This window comes from Lithobates pipiens, unplaced genomic scaffold, assembly GCF_037356315.1.
Source record: "Lithobates pipiens isolate NorthernLeopardFrog02 unplaced genomic scaffold, aLitPip1_a1.2 Scaffold_18, whole genome shotgun sequence".
Lineage (NCBI taxonomy): Eukaryota > Metazoa > Chordata > Amphibia > Anura > Ranidae > Lithobates > Lithobates pipiens.
In genome coordinates this window covers 541,658,451-541,683,149 of record NW_027507758.1, presented here as the reverse complement: position 1 = coordinate 541,683,149, position 24,699 = coordinate 541,658,451, and the positions used below count along the sequence as shown (strand labels likewise).

General features: G+C 45.8%; 1 protein-coding gene across 7 annotated transcripts in view; it reads right to left on the bottom strand.

The window, feature by feature from the left end:
* LOC143988917 (b(0,+)-type amino acid transporter 1-like) overlaps positions 1-24,699 on the bottom strand; it is a 401,901-nt gene that overhangs the window by 188,609 nt on the left and 188,593 nt on the right. The window contains exon 1 of one of the 7 annotated variants that reach the window (XM_077488841.1): positions 4,490-5,430. The exons of the other annotated variants lie outside the window; for them this stretch is intronic. The gene's annotated coding sequence lies outside the window, so the exon portion shown is untranslated. Of the gene's footprint in view, positions 1-4,489; positions 5,431-24,699 lie in introns of those variants that run through there. 7 annotated transcript variants of the gene reach the window in all.

Sequence of the window (24,699 nt, the reverse complement as noted above, 5' to 3'; positions counted from 1 at the left end):
TCCTCCTATTGCCACCATCAAAACTGCACCATCATATTGCTACCATTAATACTGCCCCATCATAGTCCTCTATTGGTGTGTCTGTGCTCTCCCCCACAGCCCATCACTGTGTATAGGAAGCGTTGGTAACCATGGCAACAAAAGAAAAATCATCAGTTGAAAAAAAAACCTCTATGATGTCATCACCTGCTCTAATATAAGGCTGCTCTGGGCTCCTCTGGCATCAGAAGTCAGTTGTTTGCTGTACAGTGAAGACATCTCTGTCCAGCTTTCTCTTGCTGTTTGATTGGATTTGGATTTATTCGATTCAGTTTTATTGCAATTTCTCAGACTTAAAGCGTGTCTTATTATTCTTCATAATGAGACAAATTACAAGTAAACAGATTGTTTCTCAAAACAATATTGAGAAACCAACCAAAGGAAGCCCAGCTATGGAAGGAGAGATCAATATACAGCTTGCAGATCCCCTATTCAAGAAGCCCACCAAAATGCGGAGGGCAGTGCAATTTGTACGTCGCTGTTTCAGATCCGTTATCGGATGTTTTGATGCCGGCTGTAAAGCCAATGGACCACGCTGGGACAAAAAACGCAGGGCTGGTAAGTTTCATGGATATTGATAAATACAAAATACTTTCATTGGGTTCTTTTTCCTCCCATTGATGACAGTGGCACCCCCATATAATAATAATAATAATAATAATAATAATAAATGTTATTTATAATGCACTTTCCATCAAAAGACCTCAAAGTGCTACATAGTTACAATAAAAAAACAGACAAATAACTTAATTCAAAAACATTTGCTAAAATGAAAAGTCTTCAATCCCTTTTTAAAATTTTCAGTAGACTAAACCTATGTACACATGTATAGGGCTGGCCATAGACATTGCTGTCTTTTGTCTTGTAAACACCAGTCTGAGAATTTATTTTAAAGAGGAGAAAGCAGCTATTTTTAGATCTGTTTACCCTGAGCCAAGTCCCCCCCCCTCTTTTTCCCATCAAAATTGCCTCCTCCTATTGCCACCATCAAAACTGCCCTATCAAAACTGCCCCATCATATTGCTACCATTAATACTGCCCAATCATAGTCCTCTATTGGTGTGTCTGTGCTCTCCCTCACAGCCCATCCCCCACAGCCCATCACTGTGTATAGGAAGCTTTGGTAACCATGGCAACAAAAGCCGTTAAGAAAAATCGTCAGTTAAAAAAAACGACCTCTATGATGTCATCACCTGCTCTAATATAAGGCTGCTCTGGGCTCCTCTGGCATCAGTTGTGAGTTGTTTGCTGTACAGTGAAGACATCTCTGTCCAGCTTTCTCTTGCTGTTTGATTGGATTTGGATTTATTCGATTCAGTTTTATTGCAATTTCTCAGACTTAAAGCGTGTCTTATTATTCTTCATAATGAGACAAATTACAAGTAAACAGATTGTTTCTCAAAACAATATTGAGAAACCAACCAAAGGAAGCCCAGCTATGGAAGGAGAGATCAATATACAGCTTGCAGATCCCCTATTCAAGAAGCCCACCAAAATGCGGAGGGCAGTGCGATTTGTACGTCGCTGTTTCAGATCCGTTATCGGATGTTTTGATGCCGGCTGTAAAGCCAATGGACCACAGTGGGACAAAAAACGCAGGGCTGGTAAGTTTCATGGATATTGATAAATACAAAATACTTTCATTGGATTCTTTTTCCTCCCATTGATGACAGTGGCACCCCCATATAATAATAATAATAATAATAATAATAATAATAATAATAAATGTTATTTATAATGCACTTTCCATCAAAAGACCTCAAAGTGCTACACAGTTACAATAAAAAAACAGACAAATAACTTAATTCAAAAACATTTGCTAAAAAGAAAAGTCTTCAATCCCTTTTTAAAATTTTCAGTAGACTAAACCTATGTACACATGTATAGGGCTGGCCATAGACATTGCTGTCTTTTGTCTTGTAAACACCAGTCTGAGGATTTATTTTAAAGAGGAGAAAGCAGCTATTTTTAGATATGTTTACCCCGAGCCAAGTCCCCCCCCCCTCTTTTTCCAACTGTCACCTACTAACTGCCTTTTTTTTTTGAACAAGCCTTGCATGCTACTTATTACAGGCTGGACTGATGACCTCAATGCCACCCAGCAAGATGGCAGAGATTTATAATATGGGAAGAAAAGACCCCCACATACATGTTTAACCCCTTGTTACCTACATAACACATATACATAGTTCCCAAAATGTCAAAAAAATATTCCACAGAAACTGTAGCAAGCCATTGTAGGCGGAGAATATATTTTCATTTACAATAGGAGTCGTTCTACAAGACGCAGATAATTAACCACTTTAGGACCACCGCATGTAATTATACGTCGGAAGAATGGCATGTATGGGCACAAGCACATACCCGTACATGCCTGCCTTACAGCGTGTGGGGGGTCCGATCGGACCCCCTCCCACTGGCTGCGGCGGTCCGTTTCGCTTCAGGAGCGATCCAGGATGAGGGGATGGCCGTTGGTTTCTGGCCATCCCCTCTCCATCGCTCCTGGCGAATGAGAAGCTTCCCCTCCCTGTGTTTACGATTTCACTCTCCTCGGGGCGGTCTTTTTGACCGGACTGCGAGGAGAGGACATAGTAAGTGTGCACCAATCACTACACTGACACGTAGGTACACATAGGCACACAAATCGACAAAAAAAGCATTGTTAGCGGGACCAGCCCAGATACCTGCTAGCACCTGCGTTTTGCCCCTCCGCCCAGCCCACCCAAGTGCAGTATCGATTGATCACTGTCACTTACAAAACACTAAACACATAACTGCAGCGTTTGCAGAGTCAGGCCTGATCCCTGCCATCGCTAACAGTTTTTTTTGGTAGCGTTTTACGGTACACGGCTAGGCTCCCACAAAGTCCCCCACATGTGGTATCCCCAGCAGAATTTATTTTGGGGTGTAATTTCACTTATGCCCATAGCATGTGTGAGCAATATATCATTTAGTGACAACTTCGTGCACAAAAAAAAGTTTGTAATATTCCCGCAACTTGTGGCAAAATATAAAATATTTCATGGACTCAACATGCCTCTCATTAAATAGCTTGGGGTGTCTACGTTCCAAAATGGGGTCATTTGGGGGGGTTTTGAGCTATTTTGGCATTTTATGGCCTTCGAAACTGTGATAGGTAGTGAGGAGTGAAATCAAAAATTTGCACCCTTAGAAATCCTGAAGGCGGTGATTGGTTTTCGGGGTCCCGTACGCGGCTAGGCTCCCAAAAAGTCCCACATATGTGGTATCCCCGTACTCAGGAGAAGCAGCAGAATATATTTTGGGGTGAAATTCCACATATAACTATGGCATTGTGAGCAATATATCATTTAGTGACAACTTTTTGCAAACTTTTTTTTTTGTGTCATTATTCAATCACTTGGGACAAAAAAAAAAAAATATTCAATGGTCTCAACATGCCCCTCAGCAATTTTCTTGGGGTTTCAACTTTCCAAAATGGGGTCATGGGGGGGGTTGTACTGCCCTGCCATTTTAGCACCTCAAGAAATGAGATAGGCAGTCATAAATTAAAAGCTGTGTAAATTCCAGAAAATGTACTCTAGTTTGTAGACGCTATAACTTTTGCACAAACCAATAAATATACGCTTAATGACTTTTTTTTACTAAAGACATGGGGCTGAATACATTTTGGCCTAAATGTATGACTGAAATTGAGTTTATTCGATTTTTCTTATAACAAAAAGTAGAAAATATCTTTTTTTCTTTCAAAATTTTCAGTCTTTTTCCATTTATATCGTAAAAAATAAAAATCGCAGAGGCAATCAAATACCATCAAAAGAAAGCTCTATTTGTGGCAAGAAAAGGACGCAAATTTTGTTTGGGTACAACATTGCATGACCGCGCAATTGCCAGTTAAAGCAGTGCAGTGCAAAATTGTAAAAAGACCTCTGATCCTTAGGCTGACAATTGGTCCAGGGCTTAAGTGGTTAAACCAATGCCATACATTACAGTGATGGTAAAGCTTCCTCATGCACACCGGACGTTATAATAATGTTATAAAAATGGCAGTAGCTTTGCAGTGAGTTTTTCAACATTTTTGCAATAGTGTGTTTTTTTTACAGCATTGGCTTTTTTGGCCTATTATTATTATTTCTTTTTTTTTACTGAGCCAGTGAGGAGCAAGAGAGCCTAGGGGGGCGGGGGGCTGGGGGGGAGATGCATGCATACATTTATTTTTTATTTTTTTAGAAATGCAGCAAGATAAAATCCCTCTGCCTTTATAAGCACTTTAATTGAACCCATATAAGAGAACTGAAATTGTCATGGCTAAAGAAAATAAAAAAAACACACTTGTAGGACGCATGTCCACTGATCCCAAGGTTTTGCAAGGTGTGGGACTTTAAAGAGGCGCTCCAGTCTACCCCAAAACATTTTTAAGTCAGCAGCTACAAATACTATAGCTGCTAACTTTTAATATAGAGACACTTACCTGTCCAAACATCCACAGCTGTCCTCACCGGAGCCGATTCTTCAATCCCAGCCTCTTGTATATAAATTCACCAGAGGAATCCGGTAGATTGATATAAAAGAGGCTGGGATTTTATCTCAATTATAAGAAACAGCAGAGCTCTCAGCCTGAATGTGAAGAAATTGTCTCCTTTCTGCAGTGCCCCCCAACACACAAACACACACTCCCCTCCCCGCTGAACTAATGGGGCCAGGGAAAGTATTTCTTTTATGTCTCCAGATTTCTTTCAGATGTAGGGAGTTCCATTTGCTGCTGTGGTGTTCTGATCTCAGGGCTGATAATGACACACTTTCTTGACAAAACTGCCACTCAACAAAGCCCCTGCTTAGCTGGTCTGATGTTTCACAAACCCCTGCCACAATGTACAGCCAGGCAGGTGGCACCACTACTTCCTGTCACAATTTCCTTTGTGACCTGCCCACTCATTTAACTATGAAAGTGCAACATCATACTGCTAAAAATAATACACAACCAGATCACAATGAGCCGCTACCTAAGATCTTATCACTGCGCCAAAGACAAACCTGATACATATAGAGCAGCCACTTTAAAAGAAATGCTATAATAAAACAGCATCTACCAAACATAGGTTAAAAGTAAATAGTGGCGCTAGGTAATGTGATAACATAAACAATACACATATATATTACACACCCAGTAAGTAGCAATGTGCAAACAATAAATATGAAAAAACAGAGAGAGTCTATAAGTTGTGATATTAATATTGGGTAGTATCTCTATGATAGATATTCAGTTGATAAAATGATCCGACACTCCACCACGTGATCAACACCATGTAATTGCTTAGCAGCCCACACAATGTGCCCACAGCAATTACCTATGTTTGGGAAATGCTTTTTTATTATACTGCTAAAAATACTTGTTGTTGGCTTCCAAACTTCCAATCATGGAATTTTAGTGGGTCAGCATAACTGCCAGGCAATCAGCATTTTTATACAAAAGCCAATAGCAGTTTTTCCTATGTCACTGTCATGTCGGGTTTACTATTTCTCCCTGGAAGTGGAGCTTTGAATTTTTTTCTTCATAATTTGATGTTGTATAAAGAAAAATATATGAAATGTAGGTAAAGATGCTAAATCAAATTCCTCTGGTTTTATTGCAGATGAAGGCGAGATCTACTGCAGACACAGCTCACACGGCAGGCCTGCCACAGTGAGCAGTATTGAAAGGGACATTCAGACTGCAGAAGAGAGTTTCGTCCACATTCAGACTGCAGAAGAGCGCGCCGCCGCCGCTCAGACTGCAGAAGAGCGCGCCGCCGCCGCTCAGACTGCAGAAGAGCGCGCCGCCGCCGCTCAGACTCCAGAAGAGCGTGCCGCCGCCGCTCAGACTGCAAAAGAGCGTGCCGCCGCCTCTCAGACTCCAGAAGAGAGCGCCGCCGCCTCTCAGACTCCAGAAGAGAGCGCCGCCGCCTCTCAGACTACAGAAGAGCGTGCCGCCGCCGCTCAGACTACAGAAGAGCGTGCCGCCGCCGCTCAGACTCCAGAAGGGCGAGCCGCTGCCGCTCAGATTCCAGAAGGGCGAGCCGCCGCCCAGATTCCAGAAGGGCGCGCCGCCGCCGCTCAGACTCCAAAAGGGAGCGCCGCCGCCTCTCAGACTCCAGAAGAGAGCGCCGCCGCCTCTCAGACTACAGAAGAGCGTGCCGCCGCCGCTCAGACTCCAGAAGGGCGAGCCGCTGCCGCTCAGATTCCAGAAGGGCGAGCCGCCGCCGCCGCCCAGATTCCAGAAGGGCGCGCCGCCGCCGCTCAGACTCCAGAAGGGCGCGTCGCCGCCGCTCAGACTCCAAAAGGGTGCGCCTCCGCCGCTCAGACTTCAAATGGGCGCGCCGCCGCCGCTCAGACTCGAAATGGGCGCGCCGCCGCCGCTCAGACTAAAAGAGGGCACGCCGCCGCTGCTCAGACTCGAAATGGGCGCGCCGCCGCCGCTCAGACTCCAAATGGGCGCGCCGCCGCCGCTCAGACTTCAAAAGGGCGCGCCGCCGCCGCTCAGACTCCAAATGGGCGCGCCGCCGCTCAGACTCCAAATGGGCGCGCCGCCGCCGCTCAGACTCCAAATGGGCGCACCACCGCCGCTCAGACTCCAAATGGGCGCGCCGCCGCCGCTCAGACTCCAAATGGGCGCGCCGCCGCCGCTCAGACTCGAAATGGGCGTGCCGCCGCCGCTCAGACTTCAAATGGGCGCGCCGCCGCCGCTCAGACTCAAAATGGGCGCGCCGCCGCCGCTCAGACTTCAAATGGGCGTGCCGCCGCCGCTCAGACTCCAAATGGGCGCGCCGCCGCCGCTCAAACTCCAAAAGGGCGCGCCGCCGCCGCTCAGACTCCAAATGGGCGCGCCGCCGCCACCGCTCAGACTCCAAATGGGCGCGCCGCCGCCGTTCAGACTCCAAATGGGCGCGCCGCCGCCGTTCAGACTCCAAATGGGCGCACCGCCGCCGCTCAGACTCCAAAAGGGCGCACCGCCGCCGCTCAGACTCCAAAAGGGCGCGCCACTGCCGCTCAGACTCCAAATGGGCGCGCCGCTCAGACTCCAAAAGGGCGCGCAGCCGCCGCTCAGACTCCAAAAGGGTGCGCCGCCGCCGCTCAGACTACAGAAGAGCGTGTTGCTCGTGTGCAAAGTCCAGAAGAGTGTCATGTGCATATTGGGACTGTACCCGACATTGAGACTCAACCAAAATGTCAGGTGAACCATGGGAACATTTCCTCCAGTAAAGATGGGGGCAAGGCTACAAGAAAGAATAGGCAGATACTGGTGGTAGGGGACTCAATTATTAGAGGGACAGAGAGGGCAATCTGTCACAAAGACCCTCAACTACGAACAGTATGTTGTTTACCAGGCGCTCGGGTTCGGGACATTGCAGATCGGATGGAAAGATTGTTGCGTGGGGCTGGAGAGGACCCAGCTGTCTTGGTACATATTGGTACAAATGACCAAATTAGAGGAAGATGGAGCAGTCTACAAAATGATTTCAAGGACATAGGGATTATGTTGAAAAAAAGGACCTCCAAAGCAGTATTTTCAGAAATACTGCCTGTACCTAAAGCCACACCAGAAAGGCAGCAGGAGCTTAGAGAGCTTAACAAGTGGCTGAAGAACTGGTGCAGAGAAGAGGAGTTTGGCTTCATGGAGAACTGGTCTGACTTTGCAGTCGCTTCCCGGCTCTATGGAAGGGATGGACTGCACTTAAATGGGAGGGGTGCAGAATTTTTGGGAGTGAAGATTGCCAACAAGTTGGAAGAAATTGTTCAAACTCCAGAAAAGTGTGTCGCCCACGTTCAGACTCAAGAAGAGTGCGACAACCCCGTTCAGGCTCCATCAGAGTGCGACACCCCTGTTCAGGCTTCATCAGAGTGCGACACCCCCATTCAGGCTCCATCAGAGTGCGACACCCCCATTCAGGCTCCATCAGAGTGCAAGGTTCAGGCTCCATCAGAGTGCGACACCCCCATTCAAGCTCCATCAGAGTGCGAGGTTCAGGCTCCATCAGAGTGCGAGGTTCAGGCTCCATCAGAGTGCGAGGTTCAGGCTCCATCAGAGTGCGAGGTTCAGGCTCCATCAGAGTGCGAAGTTCAGGCTCCATCAGAGTGCGAAGTTCAGGCTCCATCAGAGTGCGAAGTTCAGGCTCCATCAGAGTGCAAAGTTCAGGCTCCATCAGAGTGCAAAGTTCAGGCTCCATCAGAGTGCAAAGTTCAGGCTCCATCAGAGTGCAAAGTTCAGGCTCCATCAGAGTGCGAAGTTCAGGCTCCATCAGAGTGCGAAGTTCAGGCTCCATCAGAGTGCGAGATTCAGGCTCCATCAGAGTGCGAGATTCAGGCTCCAGGAGATTGGGCCGATCAGGTTTCAGAAGAATGGGAGATTCAGGCTTCAGGGGATTGGGCCGATCAGGTTCCAGACGATTGGGAGATTCAGGCTCCAGAAGAGTGGGCTTCTCTGGCTCTAGAAGAATGGGCTAGTTTGGCTCCAGAAGAATGGGCCTTTTCAGGCTCCAGGAGAATGTGACACCCCCGTTCAGGCTCCATCAGAGTGTTACACCCCCTTTCAGGCTCCATCAGAGTGTGACACCCCCGTTCAGGCTCCATCAGCGTGTGACACCCCCGTTCAGGCTCCATCAGCGCGTGTCATCCCCGTTCAGGCTCCATCAGAGTGCGACACCCCCTTTCAGGCTCCATCAGAGTGTGACACCCCCTTTCAGGCTCCATCAGAGTGTGACACCCCCTTTCAGGCTCCATCAGCGTGTGACACCCCCTTTCAGGCTCCATCAGAGTGTGACACCCCCGTTCAGACTCCATCAGCATGTGACACCCCCGTTCAGGCTCCATCAGCGTGTGACACCCCCGTTCAGGCTCCATCAGCACGTGTCACCCCCGTTCAGGCTCCATCAGAGTGTGACACTCCGTTCAGACTCCATCAGAGCGGGCGGTTCAGGCTCCATCAGACTGTGCCGTTCAGGATCCATCAGAGCGGGCCGTTCAGGCTCCATCAGACTGTGCCGTTCAGGCTCCATCAGAGCGGGCCGTTCAGGCTCCATCAGACTGTGCCGTTCAGGCTCCATCAGAGCGGGCCGTTCAGGCTCTAGAAGAATGGGCCAGTTTGGCTCCAGAAGAATGGGCCTTTTCAGGCTCCAGGAGAGTGTGACACCCCCGTTCTGGCTCCATCAAAGTGGGCCGTTCAGGCTCCAGGAGTGACACAGGGTTTTTTTGCAGGCGGGAGGCTGATACTTTTTAGGTGTGTGTTGGACTGGCTATAAGGGGAGGTTGGAGGCCAGTTTTTTTTTATTTTCTGGTACTATCAAACCAGCAATAAAACAGTGGCTGGAATAATATGAAATTTTTTCACAATAAGTGGAAATAATCTTTTTGAGTGCTAGAGACTTTCTAAACCTAACACCAGTATCACTGCGAGCACCTAAGACTTAGAGGGTTAACAGGCATATACCCTGGAAACATTACATTAGAGGGACACAGAAATCCCAATCATACGAGGTCTCACTGTGACCAAGCACAAGCCACAAGGAAGATCCAATGGGATCCCTGGGAGCTCTATGTAGCTTCACTTATGAATGCAAATATATAACAAAAACCTCTGTTTTTAAAAAGAAATTGTAACTAGTTTAGACACTCTATTTATTTCTTCCTATATATTTCTCAATTTAGAAACATTATAGTTAGGGACCGCACTTTGCAGAGGGGCCTTGACGTGGCAGTGCGGCTTCACATATATTTGCATCCAATGTAAATTGCAGAAACAGTTTAGCCTTTTTTTCGTTATATTATGCTGGCTAGCTGGTAAGTATGCTGGGGAAATTTGTGTTTTGGATGGTTCTGTGAACTGCCATGCTTTAGTGCAAAATCACACCATTGTGTTGTGGTAAATGTGCATTACCCCAACCTATGTTTTTTTAATTCACGTTACAAGCATCAGTGTGGTGCAGTGCCATCCATCGTCAATGGTACCCCAACACATTGACCAAATGCACTTCCAACACACATGCAGTACAATTCAACACAATGCAGTTCAACGCACTACCATGCATTGTGGTGCATCATGGCAGAAGAAATTATGTATATACTTTATTGTTATATTGTGAAAAACATTTAATAAAATGAAATAAAAATAAATAGTGTGTGTAAGAATTTTTTTTTCTTTTATTCGTTCTAAACACAATGCACCGGAACACAGGTCTGATTCCAACCTCCATCTAGTCAGAGCAGGTGCAACTCCGATGACTGTTAAGCCAGCCATAGATGGTTAGATTTTCAACCTGTGGTTGCAGGAAAGAAAATAGGTGCATTCCCCCATCAACACTGATGTTGATGGGGGAATCCATCCCGTGGAGCTATTGTGTTCTCCTCATGGGGAGAGCCACAGTGATTATTGCTTAACCTCTAGCAATGATCTCATGAAAAATCAAACAGGCTAGTTGTACCCAAGTGGATTGATCAATAAGCTTGGGTGCAATCAGCCTGCCCATACATGGTTTGAATCTCGGACAGTTCAGTAGGAACTGCTTCACCTTAAACTCAAGAGAGAGTCCTCTACGCTTTGTTTTTAAGGGCCTGATCGAACCCAGGGGTAGGCGGGTGTAAATGGACACAAGTCTGTGTACAGCTGCTTGTCCATAGGGATGAATGGACCTTCCAATCAAGTCAGCCGTAAAAACTGATAGGTGGACCTGATTGGAATGCCCATCTGAAAATGTTTTATAATAGACTTCCCTTTTCCCATCCTCCTTTCATGAGTGTACCATTGCCATATCCGGTGTGCCACCTGATCTGTGGGCCCGTGACACACGGTGCTAGATGTCATCCCTGGGCCAAAAATACACAGTGTGGGATGCCATTTGTGCACAGGGGCCTGTTATACCTGGAATAACAGCACAGGGTATCTATAGAGGCAAACTAAAGCCAGTCATACATGGATTCAAGCTCAGCAAGGATCAGGATCAGTGCAGCTACAACAATGGTCTTGGTATTATCCTTTTTCTCTGAGTGTTTCGCTATTTGGGGAAAAATGGTCCAATTGGCTCTACAGCCTCTCGGTCATTTTTACAGATGGAGCAAGGGGGACCCTATCCACCTTTACCGGGCTCTCCTGTCCCATCGGGGAGCCCGCTACCAATATAACCGCTCTAATCGCAATCACTGTGAAAGAGTTTCTTCCCCTCTTCTGTTACATTACCTTTGTTTTGATTAGAAGCCATTACTGGTTTGTACAGCATCTGATCAAACTGATCTTGCTTTGATCACATGCTTTGGAGGCAAAAGGAGAGATATGGGCTTAAAAACTGGATATGTCACAGACCATGAATGTTGTTAATCCCTTGTTCATCCAAAAAAAAAAAAATATGTAAGCGCCCCATACACCCATGCTCATGCACAAATGTAAACGTGCATGTAGGTCCTGCATACTTATGTAAATAGCGGTCGCACCACACAAGGCATACCTTGAAGCTTGTGGGCCCCGATGCAAAAGTTGGCCTGGACCCCCCTCATTACCACCCACCACTTCAACCGTGCGTGCAGAAACACCCACTGCATGCCAAGATACCCAAAGTGGCTTAAGAGTTTTGAGTTCCTCTTTACATGAGAGGACAGTGATTACCGTTGGAGAATCAGAGGAGAGGGACCCCTGGCAGGTCACTTGACATTGCTCCTTTCCCATCTCAGCACTGTATAGAGTTCCTCGGCCCCCACAGTACACAGGTCTGAAATCACATTCCTTTACACGCAGTCTCTCAGTCTTCACAGGGTGTTTCTGGCTTTTATGTTGTCCTTCTGACTTGCGAAATTCTCTGTCAGAACGGCAGTGTATTTGCAGTAGGCAGATACACCCTGTGGAGATCATGGCTAACTGGCTGTGTTGTAAAGGAATGTGATTTCAGCCCTGCGGAGAAGGAGCAGTATAGAGTGCTGTAATGGGAAAGGAGCTCAGCAGCCGGGCATAGTATCCAGGGCAGTGGGGTGGTCAGGGGGCTTTGGGGGGGTGCAACTTAGATCTGGGACGGCAAAGCCATGTGACATGAAATCTGGAGCCAGTAGCCCTTCAGGGGCCCCCTGATGAGATGTTAAGGGATTTGTTTTAGCAATTTCTGAAGGTTTCTCTGTGAGTTTTGGAAGGTGTTGGGGGAAGGTCACCTCCCGGAGGTGTATATCTTTTCCCCAGTTGTCAGGGAAGTCGGGGTAAGCAGACATCCCCGAGTGGGGGCGTACAGAGTATCCCAGCTGGTGACTAGAAGACACATGAAGGTCCCATCATGGCTATAGGACAGCAGCAGTCTCCTCCTCTTGCCTCGCTAAGCACGGTTACCATTCCATGTTGCCAGCACACAGCACAGACACTTACCCATCCTGGGCTGTTCTTACCTCATGCTCCTCTCCATTCTGGAAATGCTTCACAGCCAATGAGATTGGAGGGGTGTCAATTGTGGAAGGCAAAATGGAAACCCAGTACTGAAGCGTGGCTGTGGGGCCCTATGGCAGATCAGAGCTGGACTTTGTGGAGGATATGATAATATGGCAGGGAGGCTGCTGGGACCCCCTGGAGCTAGGGACAGGGTTGCCATTGTGACCCCTGCAACCCCTTATGCTATGCCCATGGCACCACACATGTGAGGTATCGCTGTGAAAGTAAGAGCAAGCACACTATTATTTAATGAATTAAAACTAATTAATTCATTAAAAAATATATATTAAAAAAAAAAGATTTAAAATTACAGTACCTTAAGAATGAAATGAATAAATCCGGAACTGGTTTAGAAATTATGGGGATTTAACACCATGATAGATTATGCCCTTTTATTTTGATTAGTAAATAACCCATCTATAATCAAAAAATCGAGGAACAAATTCAAATCTAAATTGATTTTAGTTTAAGAAATAAATTATAGTTTAAAAATTATTTTTAACTGGAAAATGATTTTTAATTCAAATGAAAATCTGTGTATATATTTCACAGAAGCGTCTATAGTAAGTCCATCCGTACGTGTGTCATTCTTTTTATATGATTGCTCTTATGTAATTACTTTTATGCACACTACTCTACGATCATCATTGATCTTTGTGTGTACTCGGATGTGGTTCTTTTATACAGGATCGTCTCTGGTTTTCCTTTATATAGATAATTCTGTGTATCCAACCCCTTCTAACAATGCATGAATGGTAGAGCGTAAATGATCTAATCCACCACAGGGGGCGCATCCATGTAATTGATATAATCTGATTAAGTGTCACTTATAAAGCAATTGATGTCCAATTCGATATTCAGGCCCCTAGGACTCAAAACATCAACTAATTATATCCATTGAGTCTCGTGTTTTGACAATTCCCGTACCATATTGATTCCTCTCCAATAGGGTTTGATTTGTTCAATTCCCCAAAATTGGAGACCAGTGGCGTCCATATTATATTTGAGTTTGAAATGTAACGACACATTATGGTCTTTGAATCCAATTTTAATTTTATGAATGTGTTCAGCGATTCTCACTCTAAATTTTCTTTTTGTCCTTCCAATATACATCAACCCACAAGGGCATTTTAAAGCATATACAACGTGAGTGCTGTTACATGTAATAAACTGTTTTATGTTGAACACTCGATTATTTGATGGAGAGGAAAAATTGTATAATGATCTAACTGGCCTAGAGATTTCTCAGCAAGCTTTGCATCTCCGGCAAGCAAAAAAGCCATTTCGATCCCAAAAAGTAGTTGGAGGTTTCGGGGGGTCAACCACTTTCTTTTATAATTTTGTCACCGAAATTTGGGGCCTTCCTATAAATAAATTGAGGTTGAGATGGAAATGCAGGATTTCGTTTTTTATCTAGCAAAAGGACATGCCAATGCCGCTTGAAGATATCTTCTACCACTTTGTATTGCATATGAAAATCCAAAATGAATCCCCATTCGCTATTATGTTTGACTACGACTTGATCTCCTGATCCCATTTCGGTATTAGTTGTGCCACATCCGGAAAAAATGGTTTATAAAAAGGAATCCCGTGGGGGTGGATTTTAAAGGCACATACAACTTGATTGAAAAACAATCAAAAATATTTTATTACATAAAACAAACAAGGAAGTAACATATAATATACATACATGGACCTTTACCTCCAACAAACCCAATTTAAGTAAAGGCCCTTTAAATCTACCACACCCCTCGGTTAATTCTACTCAACCAATTAGAAACACTTCCTCTTTTCCCCGTTCTACATCAAACTCCTCGTATCAGTCGCACCCCTCACATTCCCAATCTAATCAAAAATCCAAGACCACACCGAGTACTAATTTATATTCCGGCGATTCCACCGAAAAGCAACAAGCTAAAAAACTCACACTCTATATGATTACACATCCTCAATCTGCACCTCCATCTACATCACTTCCGGGGCAGTTGGTTACACCTTCTGCGGCTGTTCCGGAAGCCGCTCCTAACACCCACACTAGCACTGTAAATCAAAACCCAATTACTATTACTTCTATTGACACCGTTTCCAATGATCCTTCTTTTTTAGAACAAATCCTTGTGGGCACCCCCCATAATTGTACAGTCTCAACTAGAGGTCGACCGATATATCAGCCGATATTTGGTGTTTTTTAATTAATCGGCATTGGCCGATTGTTCTGTTAAAAAAGGCCGATGATATATTCAGCGCAACTTGCAAATGACTTCAGTGACTTGTCTCCTGGGCAGTCTGCCAAGAAAAGATCAAAATGATACAATGTTTACACTTGAATGAATGAATTGAACTCTGTGTGTAGAAGTTCTCAGTTTAACCATTTAAAGACTAAATCTTTTTTGACACTTGATGCTTACAAATAAAGATCCAGTATTTTCTGCTAGAAATTCACTTAGAACCCCCAAAACTTATATATATATATTTTTTAGCAGAGATCCTAGGGAATAAAATAGCGGTTGTTGCAATATATTATGTCACACGGTATTTGCGCAGCGGTCTTTCAAACTCAATTTTTTGGGGAAAAAATACACAGATTTAAAAAAAAAAAAAAAAAAAACAGTAAAGTTAGCCCATTTTTTTTCATCCAAAAGTTTTGATTACCTGTTTTTTTATATGTATATATATATATATATATATATATATATATATATATATATATATATATAATTCTAAATTATACATACACGTGAACTGTTTGGATGTTTGTTTTGTTTAATGTAAGAAATTTTCTGTATCACCAAGACCCCTTTCACACCACACCACCGATAGCGTGGGTGGTAAAACGCTGCTATTTTTAGTGGCGTTTTACCGCCGGATTTGCGGCGCATTTCGGGTGCTAGCGGGGCACTTTTACCCCCACTATCGGCCGCGAAAGGGTTAAACCCGCCAGCAATACGCCGCAATAGCGGCGTTTTTCCGGCAGTATTACAGCGCTGCCCCATTGATTTCAATAGGGAGCAGTGGTGGAGGAGCGGTAAACACACCGCTCCTAAGAAGCTGCTGGCAGGACTTTTTTCTGACGTCCTGCCAGTGCACCGCTGTCGTGTGAAAGCCCTCGGGCTTTCACACTACACACAATGGTGCAGCTTCTTTAGGGCGTTTTGCAAGCTCTATTTCTAACGCTATAGCTCCTGCAAAACACCCTGGTGTGAAAGGGGTCTTAAGGCTGCTTTCACACTGGAGCGAGCAGGCGTTGACGGTAAAACGCTGCCAGTTTTAGCAGCGCTTTACCGTCATTTTAGCGGGGCACTTATAATTCAGCTAGCGGCCCAGGAAGGGGTTAAATGTGCCCGTGAAGCTCAGCTGCCAAATCGCATTGCAGGTGCTTCGGCAGTGGTGCCCATTCATTTCAATGGGCAGGAGTGGTGGAGGAGCGGTATACACCACTCAAAAGATGCTGCTTGCAGGACTTTTTTTTAAAGTCCTGCCAGCGCATCTCCTCAGTGTGAAAGCACTTGGGGCTTCCACACAGACTGCAGGAGAGCCGTTTTTGCAGGCGAGTTATTATCTGATTTAACCAAAGTTAATCTTTCTTCTTACAAGCTCCCTGTTGATGAAATTAACGTCCTGAGGAAAGGCCTCAATTTTTGCCCTACCCAAGATATTGATGTATTCGACGTATATAAAGACCTTCAATTATTTGTTCGTAAATTACTTCTAAAGAAACTTTTCTCCAATAAGGAAGTTCATACTACACACACCTCCCAAGAAACACAAGCACTGGACCAATTAGTGGCCCTTTTGAAAGAAAATAATCCAATTGACCTTATTGATCAACTCGATTTAACCTCCTTGTTGGAGGACACAGTAGATCCACAGGATATCCCTTTTAAGGTAAACTAAATCCAATCTTAAGAAGAAATCTGACTTTTGCCCTGCCCCCAGTACATGCCCTAATGCCGCAGCATTTTTGAAGCTCATCTACAATGATTTGGAAGCGTTAAAAATCCGGAAACGCAGGTCCTAGCCAACCTCAGTAGACAGGAACACATAGCCCTTAAACAACTCTCACTTAACAAAAATATCACAATTAAAACATCAGATAAGGGAGGAAATATTGTCCTTCTTGACAATACAACATACATCGAAATGTGCACTAAAATACTCAGCAACACTGACTGGTACCGTTGTGTCCCTGCCAACATTGTGAAGAAGTACACCCTTGAGTTTTATGCTATCATTGATTCGGCCTTCTCTAATCAAATTATCACCCAACAAACTTGGGAATTTGTTCAAAATAAATTTCCACGTGTTCCCGTATTTTATGCTTTGCCAAAAATTCACAAGAATGCAAACAACCCCCCTGGTAGGCCAATTATCTCAGGCGTTGGCTGTCAGTGACAACACTAGCAAAGTTTCCTCCTTGCCTTCCTTTGTTAAGGATACTCTTTAGTTTCTTCAAGTCATTGATTCCTTAATCATTCTGGACCACGCCATCTTTGTAGCAGTGGATGCAGAATTCCTTTACAACTCGATCCCTCACGATAAAAGGGGATAGCAGTTGTTCAACACTTTCTATCCAAGAACCCCGAGATCGACCCGAGATACGGGGAGTTTATCATGTCAATTTTAGATTTCATTTTACAACACAATGTATTCACCTTCAACGGCTCCTACTTCCTCTAGGTGCAGGGGGTAGCGATGGGGACCTGCTATGCCCCATCCTACGCCAACCTGTACCTGGGGGAGTGGGAGGCAATGGTTCTGGATGATGAGGACTTGTCGATGTACTCGGACCACATTCTTTGTTGGTACCGGTACATCAACGACATCTTCATCATCTGGGACGGCCCCCATGACCCGTTAGAACAGTGGCTCCTGAGAATTAACAAGAATAACTTTAATCTACATTTTACTATGAACTCTGATCTTGATCGCATCACCTTCCTTGATGTGGAGATTTACAGGGGTGAATCTGGCAAAGTGTTAAGTAAACTATTTAGGAAGCCAACTGCAGGCAACTCTATTCTCTACGTGTCAAGCTTTCATCCCAAACCCCTAATAAATTCCATCCCGTACAGCCAGTACCTTCGAGTTAGGTGTAATTGCTCGGATGAGGTCGTGTTTCGGGAGGAGGCCAATCAGCTCCGCAAGAGATTGCTTTTGCGGGGCTATTCCCATACCTCCCTGAAGCGCGCCTTCAAACGAGCTTGCCTTCACAATAGAATCGACCTTATACATCGCAAAAAATCTAAAAAGGAAACTGAGGATATCAGAATTATAACTAAATTTAGCAACCAACAAGAGCAGGTTAAGAAAATGATTGAAAAATGCTGGCACATTCTTACATGCGATCCGTCTCTAGGCAAATTTGTGACATCAAAACCCTCCTTTACTTTCAAACAAGCCACATCCATTGGTGACACCCTTGTGAAAAGTGAATTTCGAGACGCTACAAGTTTTACACACTGCAAATACAAAGGCACTTTTACATGCGGTAAATGTCATAACTGCAAATTTATGTTGACACAAAAAAATCCACTTTTGCCCAATGGCAAAATCTTTCACCCAAAACACTTTGCCAACTGCCACACATTCAGAGTAATTTATTTGCTCCTGTGTGAGTGCAGTTGTTTTTACGTTGGCAAAACCAAACAGGAATTTTGGAAACGTGCATATAGGCATATTACTAGTATGCGCACCTGTGATCCGGACCTCCCCCTAGGCCGCCACACCACCTTAGTCCATGGGGGAAACTCCCCAAAATCAAATTCCTCATCTTGGACAGAATTCACCCAAACCACAGGGGGGGAGATTGGAACAAAATTCTCCTGCAGATGGATTCACTCCTTGAAAGCTACTCAGTCTCCGGGTCTTAACGACACTATTTGGTTCAAACCGTTTTTGGAAGGGTTCGTCTCAGGGGGTAGGAAACAATAGGGAATTAGCTACTTATACTTATGATATTTATACCACTATCTTTTTTTGTCATCTTTTGCGCTTTTTACATATAAGTCATCCAATATGTACTATTATTTATTTTGATGGCGTTATTGCTAAATGAACTGTTGTATGATTGTGTTATTGTTAAACTAAGCAGTAGAGTTATATTGCACTATAATAATTGATTATCGTTCTATTTTGCCAGTGTTTGAAGCTAATTATTTTATTCTGTACCTTTAAGGGCGAGGGAGGCCTTCAGCATTTTGTGCAACTCTATTACATGACCATTTTTTATTTCATTATTTGTCACCCCCAAATCCATGGTATTCCCATGGCTTATATGGATTCTTTTGTCAGTTTATATGTGGATTACATCTGGGCGCTGACATCTCCCGCTCTAATATCTTGTCCTCCGTTATTCAACAGATTCCATGTTAATGTTGTATCTACACCCCTGAAGAAGGATATGCTTTATTAAGCTCCGAAGCGCGTAGGGTGGCTATACCTACATGGATTATATTATAAACCTATGTGGTGCACATTGTTATTAACAGTGTCTTTATAATTGTACCCAGAGATATTTTTTTTATGTATATTGTATATTACTTCCTTGTTTGTTTTATGTAATAAAATATTTTTCATTGTTTTTCAATCAAGTTGTACGTGCCTTTAAAATCCTCCCCCAGGGGATTCCTTTTTATAATACATTTTAGTGTGTCTTTTCACACTGGGGCGGTGCGCTTGGGGGACGTTAGGAAAAGTCCTGCAAGCAGCATCTTTAGAGCGGATTGGGAGTGCTGTATACAAAGCTTCCAAAACACCCTGCCCATTGAAATGAATTGGCAGCGCTTCCAAAGAGCCTGAAAAGTACTTCGGAAGCGCCACAACATGGGTACGTTTAACCCCCTCTTCAGCCACTAGCGGGGGTTAAAAGTGCCCAGCTAGTGGGGGTTAAACACCCTGATTAAACATCACTAAAGTGCAGCTAAAATGCTCACTGCTTTAGCGCTAATGCGGCCACGGCTCAGCGTGAAAGGGGTCCTAATGCTGTATGGTGCCCAAGTAAATGAGCCCTTATTGTTGAACTGTAGGCCACATTTTTTTTCTTTTTAATAGAGCAAGGGAGGGTTACAACCACCCGTCAGTTTTCTTTCCACATCTGTGGCTCGTTGTTCAGACTTCCTTTCACATCCTATCCCATGCCAAATACAGGAATTGAGAGGAAATCCCTTCTGAGTAAGGGAATCCCTGGGTGTCACCAGAACTAGTGCCGATAATCCTGTTTCGGCGTCAACCCAAAATTAGTGATTTCCTTTTACCTTCACTTTCGATGATAATGGTTAAAAATGAAAGTAGAGGGTGAGTCTCCCTAACGGGGTCACAGATCTGATCCCTCTCCACCAGGGCTGGACTGGGACAGAAATTTGGCCCTGGACTTCATCCAGACCGGCCCACTTACATTTTGAGTGTCCCATCAGCACTCCCTAACATCAGTGTGTCCCATCAGCACCCCCTTACAACAGAGTGTCCCATCATCACCCATTACATCAGAGTGCCCCATCACCAGCCCCCTTACATCAGAGTGTCCCATCAGCACTCCCTAACATCAGAGAGTCCCATCAGCACTCCCTAACATCAGAGTGTCCCATCAGCACCCCCTAACATCAGAGTGTCCCATCAGCACCCCCTTACATCAGAGTGTCCCATCACCAGCCCCCTTACATGAGAGTGTCCCATCAGCACTCCCTAACATCAGAGAGTCCCATCAGCGCCCCCTAACATCAGTGTGTCCCATCAGCACCCCCTTACAACAGAGTGTCCCATCATCACCCCTTACATCAGAGTGTCTCATCACCAGCCCCCTTACATAAGAGTGTCCCATCAGTACTCCCTAACATCAGAGAGTCCCATCAGCGCCCCCTAACATCAGAGAGTCCCATCAGCACCCCCTTACATCAGAGTGTCCCATCACCAGCCCCCTTACATCAGAGTGTCCCATCAGCACTCCCTAACATCAGAGAGTCCCATCAGCACTCCCTAACATCAGAGTGTCCCATCAGCACCCCCTAACATCAGAGTGTCCCATCAGCACCCCCTTACATCAAAGTGTCCCATCACCAGCCCCCTTACATCAGAGTGTCCCATCAGCACTCCCTAATATCAGAGAGTCCCATCAGCACTCCCTAACATCAGAGTGTCCCATCAGCACCCCCTAACATCAGAGAGTCCCATCAGCACCCCCTTACATCAGAGTGTCCCATCACCAGCCCCCTTACATCAGAGTGTCCCATTACCAGCCCCCTTACATCAGAGTGTCCCATTACCAGCCCCCTTACATCAGAGTGTCCCATTACCAGCACCTCCGTACATCAGAATGTCCCATCAGCAGCCCCCTTACATCAGAGTGTTCCATCAGCACCCCCTTACATCAGAGTGTCCCATTACCAGCCCCCTTACATCAGAGTGTCCCATCAGCACACCCTAACATCAGAGAGTCCCATCAGCACCCCCTTACATCAGAGTGTCCCATTACCAGCCCCCTTACATCAGAGTGTCCCATTACCAGCCCCCTTACATCAGAGTGTCCCATCAGCACACCCTAACATCAGAGAGTCCCATCAGCACCCCCTTACATCAGAGTGTCCCATCACCAGCCCCCTTACATAAGAGTGTCCCATCAGCACTCCCTAACATCAGAGTGTCCCATCAGCGCCCCCTAACATCAGTGTGTCCCATCAGCACCCCCTTACAACAGAGTGTCCCATCATCACCCCTTACATCAGAGTGTCCCATCACCAGCCCCCTTACATAAGAGTGTCCCATCAGTACTCCCTAACATCAGAGAGTCCCATCAGCGCCCCCTAACATCAGAGAGTCCCATCAGCACCCCCTTACATCAGAGTGTCCCATCACCAGCCCCCTTACATCAGAGTGTCCCATCAGCACTCCCTAACATCAGAGTCCCATCAGCACTCCCTAACATCAGAGTGTCCCATCAGCACCCCCTAACATCAGAGAGTCCCATCAGCACCCCCTTACATCAGAGTGTCCCATCACCAGCCCCCTTACATCAGAGTGTCCCATTACCAGCCCCCTTACATCAGAGTGTCCCATTACCAGCCCCCTTACATCAGAGTGTCCCATTACCAGCACCTCCGTACATCAGAGTGTCTCATCAGCAGCCCCCTTACATCAGAGTGTCCCATCAGCACCCCCTTACATCAGAGTGTCCCATTACCAGCCCCCTTACATCAGAGTGTCCCATTACCAGCCCCCTTACATCAGAGTGTCCCATTACCAGCCCCCTTACATAAGAGTGTCCCATCAGCAGCCCCCTTACATCAGAGTGTCCCATCAGCAGCCCCCTTACATCAGAGTGTCCCATCAGCAGCCCCCTTACATAAGAGTGTCCCATCAGCACTCCCTAACATCAGAGAGTCCCATCAGCACCCCCTTACATCAGAGTGTCCCATCACCAGCCCCCTTACATCAGAGAGTCCCATCAGCACCCCCTTAAATCAGAGAGTCCCATCAGCACCCCCTTACATCAGAGAGTCCCATCAGCACCAACTTACATCAGAGTGTCCCATCAGCACCCCCTTACATCAGAGTGTTCCATTACCAGTCCCCTTACATCAGAGTGTCCCATTACCAGCCCCATTACATCAGTGTCCCATCAGCACACCCTAACATCAGAGTGTCCCATCAGCACCCCCTAACATCAGAGAGTCCCATCAGCACCCCTTACATCAGAGTGTCCCATCACCAGCCCCCTTACATCAGAGTGTCCCATCAGCACTCCCTAACATCAGAGAGTCCCATCAGCACCCCCTTACATCAGAGAGTCCCATCAGCACCCCCTTACATCAGAGTGTCCCATCAGCACCCCCTTACATCAGAGTGTCCCATCAGCACCCCCTTACATCAGAGTGTCCCATTACCAGCCCCCTTACATCAGAGTGTCCCATTACCAGCCCCCTTACATCAGAGTGTCCCATCAGCACACCCTAACATCAGAGTGTCCCATCAGCAGCCCCCTTACATCAGAGTGTCCCATCAGCACCCCCTTACATCAGAGTGTCCCATTACCAGCCCCCTTACATCAGAGTGTCCCATTACCAGCCCCCTTACATCAGAGTGTCCCATTACCAGCACCTCCATACATCAGAGTGTCCTATCAGCAGCCCCCTTACATCAGAGTGTCCCATCAGCAGCCCCCTTACATCAGAGTGTCCCATCAGCAGCCCCTTACATCAGAGTGTCCCATCAGCAGCCCCCTTACATCAGAGTGTCCCATCACCAGCCCCCTTACATCAGAGTGGCCCATCACCAGCCCCCTTACATCAGAGTGGCCCATCAGCACTCCCTAACATCAGAGTGTCCCATCAGCACCCCCTTACATCAGAGTGTCCCATCAGCACCCCCTAACATCAGAGAGTCCCATCACCAGCCCCCTTACATAAGAGTGTCCCATTACCAGCCCCCTTACATCAGAGTGTCCCATTAACAGCACCTCCATACATCAGAGTGTCCCATCAGCAGACCCCTTACATCAGAGTGTCCCATCAGCAGCCCCCTTACATCAGAGTGTCCCATCACCAGCCCCCTTACATCAGAGTGTCCCATCAGCACTCCCTAACATCAGAGAGTCCCATCAGCACCCCCTTACATCAGAGAGTCCCATCAGCACCCCCTTACATCAGAGTGTCCCATCAGCACCCCCTTACATCAGAGTGTCCCATCAGCACCCCCTTACATCAGAGTGTCCCATTACCAGCCCCCTTACATCAGAGTGTCCCATCAGCACACCCTAACATCAGAGTGTCCCATCAGCAGCCCCCTTACATCAGAGTGTTCCATCAGCACCCCCTTACATCAGAGTGTCCCATTACCAGCCCCCTTACATCAGAGTGTCCCATTACCAGCCCCCTTACATCAGAGTTTCCCATTACCAGCACCTCCATACATCAGAGTGTCCCATCAGCAGCCCCCTTACATCAGAGTGTCCCATCAGCAGCCCCCTTACATCAGAGTGTCCCATCAGCAGCCCCTTACATCAGAGTGTCCCATCAGCACCCCCCTTACATCAGAGTGTCCCATCAGCAGCCCCTTACATCAGAGTGTCCCATCACCAGCCCCCTTACATCAGAGTGGCCCACTGAGCCATCGGCCCACCGGGAAACTCCCAGTAGTCCCGATGGCCGGTACATGCCTGCTCTCCACACTATCCAAAAAAAAAAAAAAAGTCTTTAATTATACATCAAGGCTGCATTCACACCTGAGCAGAGCGTATTTTTGCCAGAGATTTGCCAGTGAATTTTTGGTATGTTTTAACGCATATATACGCGTTTTTGAAGCATTTTTTATATGTATTATAAGCTTCAGGAGGAGGAGAAGGAGCCTAGTTGTTAGGCAGAGAAATGCTTGAAAAATGCACATAAATACTTGTGCAGCGCATATTCAGACACACCCATTGAATTTGAATAGGATAAATCTGCATGAATCTACGTAATCAGATTTGATTGGGGCCTTAATAAAGAATACATAAAAAAGAAAGAACACAGAAAACTATTTGTTGCTCAGACTTCCTGCTTAAAGGACAACTTTAGAACCATCTCATTAATTGCAGTCTTCCTAGTAAATTTCCATTCTTCCGACTTCCATGGTCCTCATTGGTAAGTCCTGATTGGCACTACAGAGCCTTTGCAAGGAAAGTGTCTCATCCAGGTCCTCTTCCTACCATGCATGCACCCAGGGGCCCTATTCATTACTATGGATGATTCCTACCAGGGTGGATTTGAATTCACTGTGGCCGTCATTCAGCTATAGCACGGATGTCAAGTGGTTAAACAGCAACTGTCATCTCTGTCCCGCAGTGGCTCCTCCTCTGACCCGCTGTTGACTCACCGACAGTCCCATTCACTTTAATGGGACAGCTGGTGATGTGGCAGTGACACAACAAGGTGAGGGACGTGGTGGCAGCAGGTGAGTGGATGCCCGCTAACAAGTGCTGCCATGATGGATCTGAAGTGACAGGTGCTCTTTAAACGTAAGGACTTATTGGTAGTTAGAATCTTTAATATTTGCAAACAAAATGAAGGTTTCTTATTTAGAATAATAAGCTGTCAGGTTAGTAAAACAGTGATATCTGAGCCTATTCAATCATACAGTTTGTAGTGTACATAGATTTGCAAAATAATGGGATAAAGGAATATTCCTGAATTTTGTTTTATCGCCTGGTTACTGTGAATACATCAATGCAGTGCCTGTTATCTCAGCTTGCAGAGCTTGGATTCATTGAATGAGTTTATCAAAAA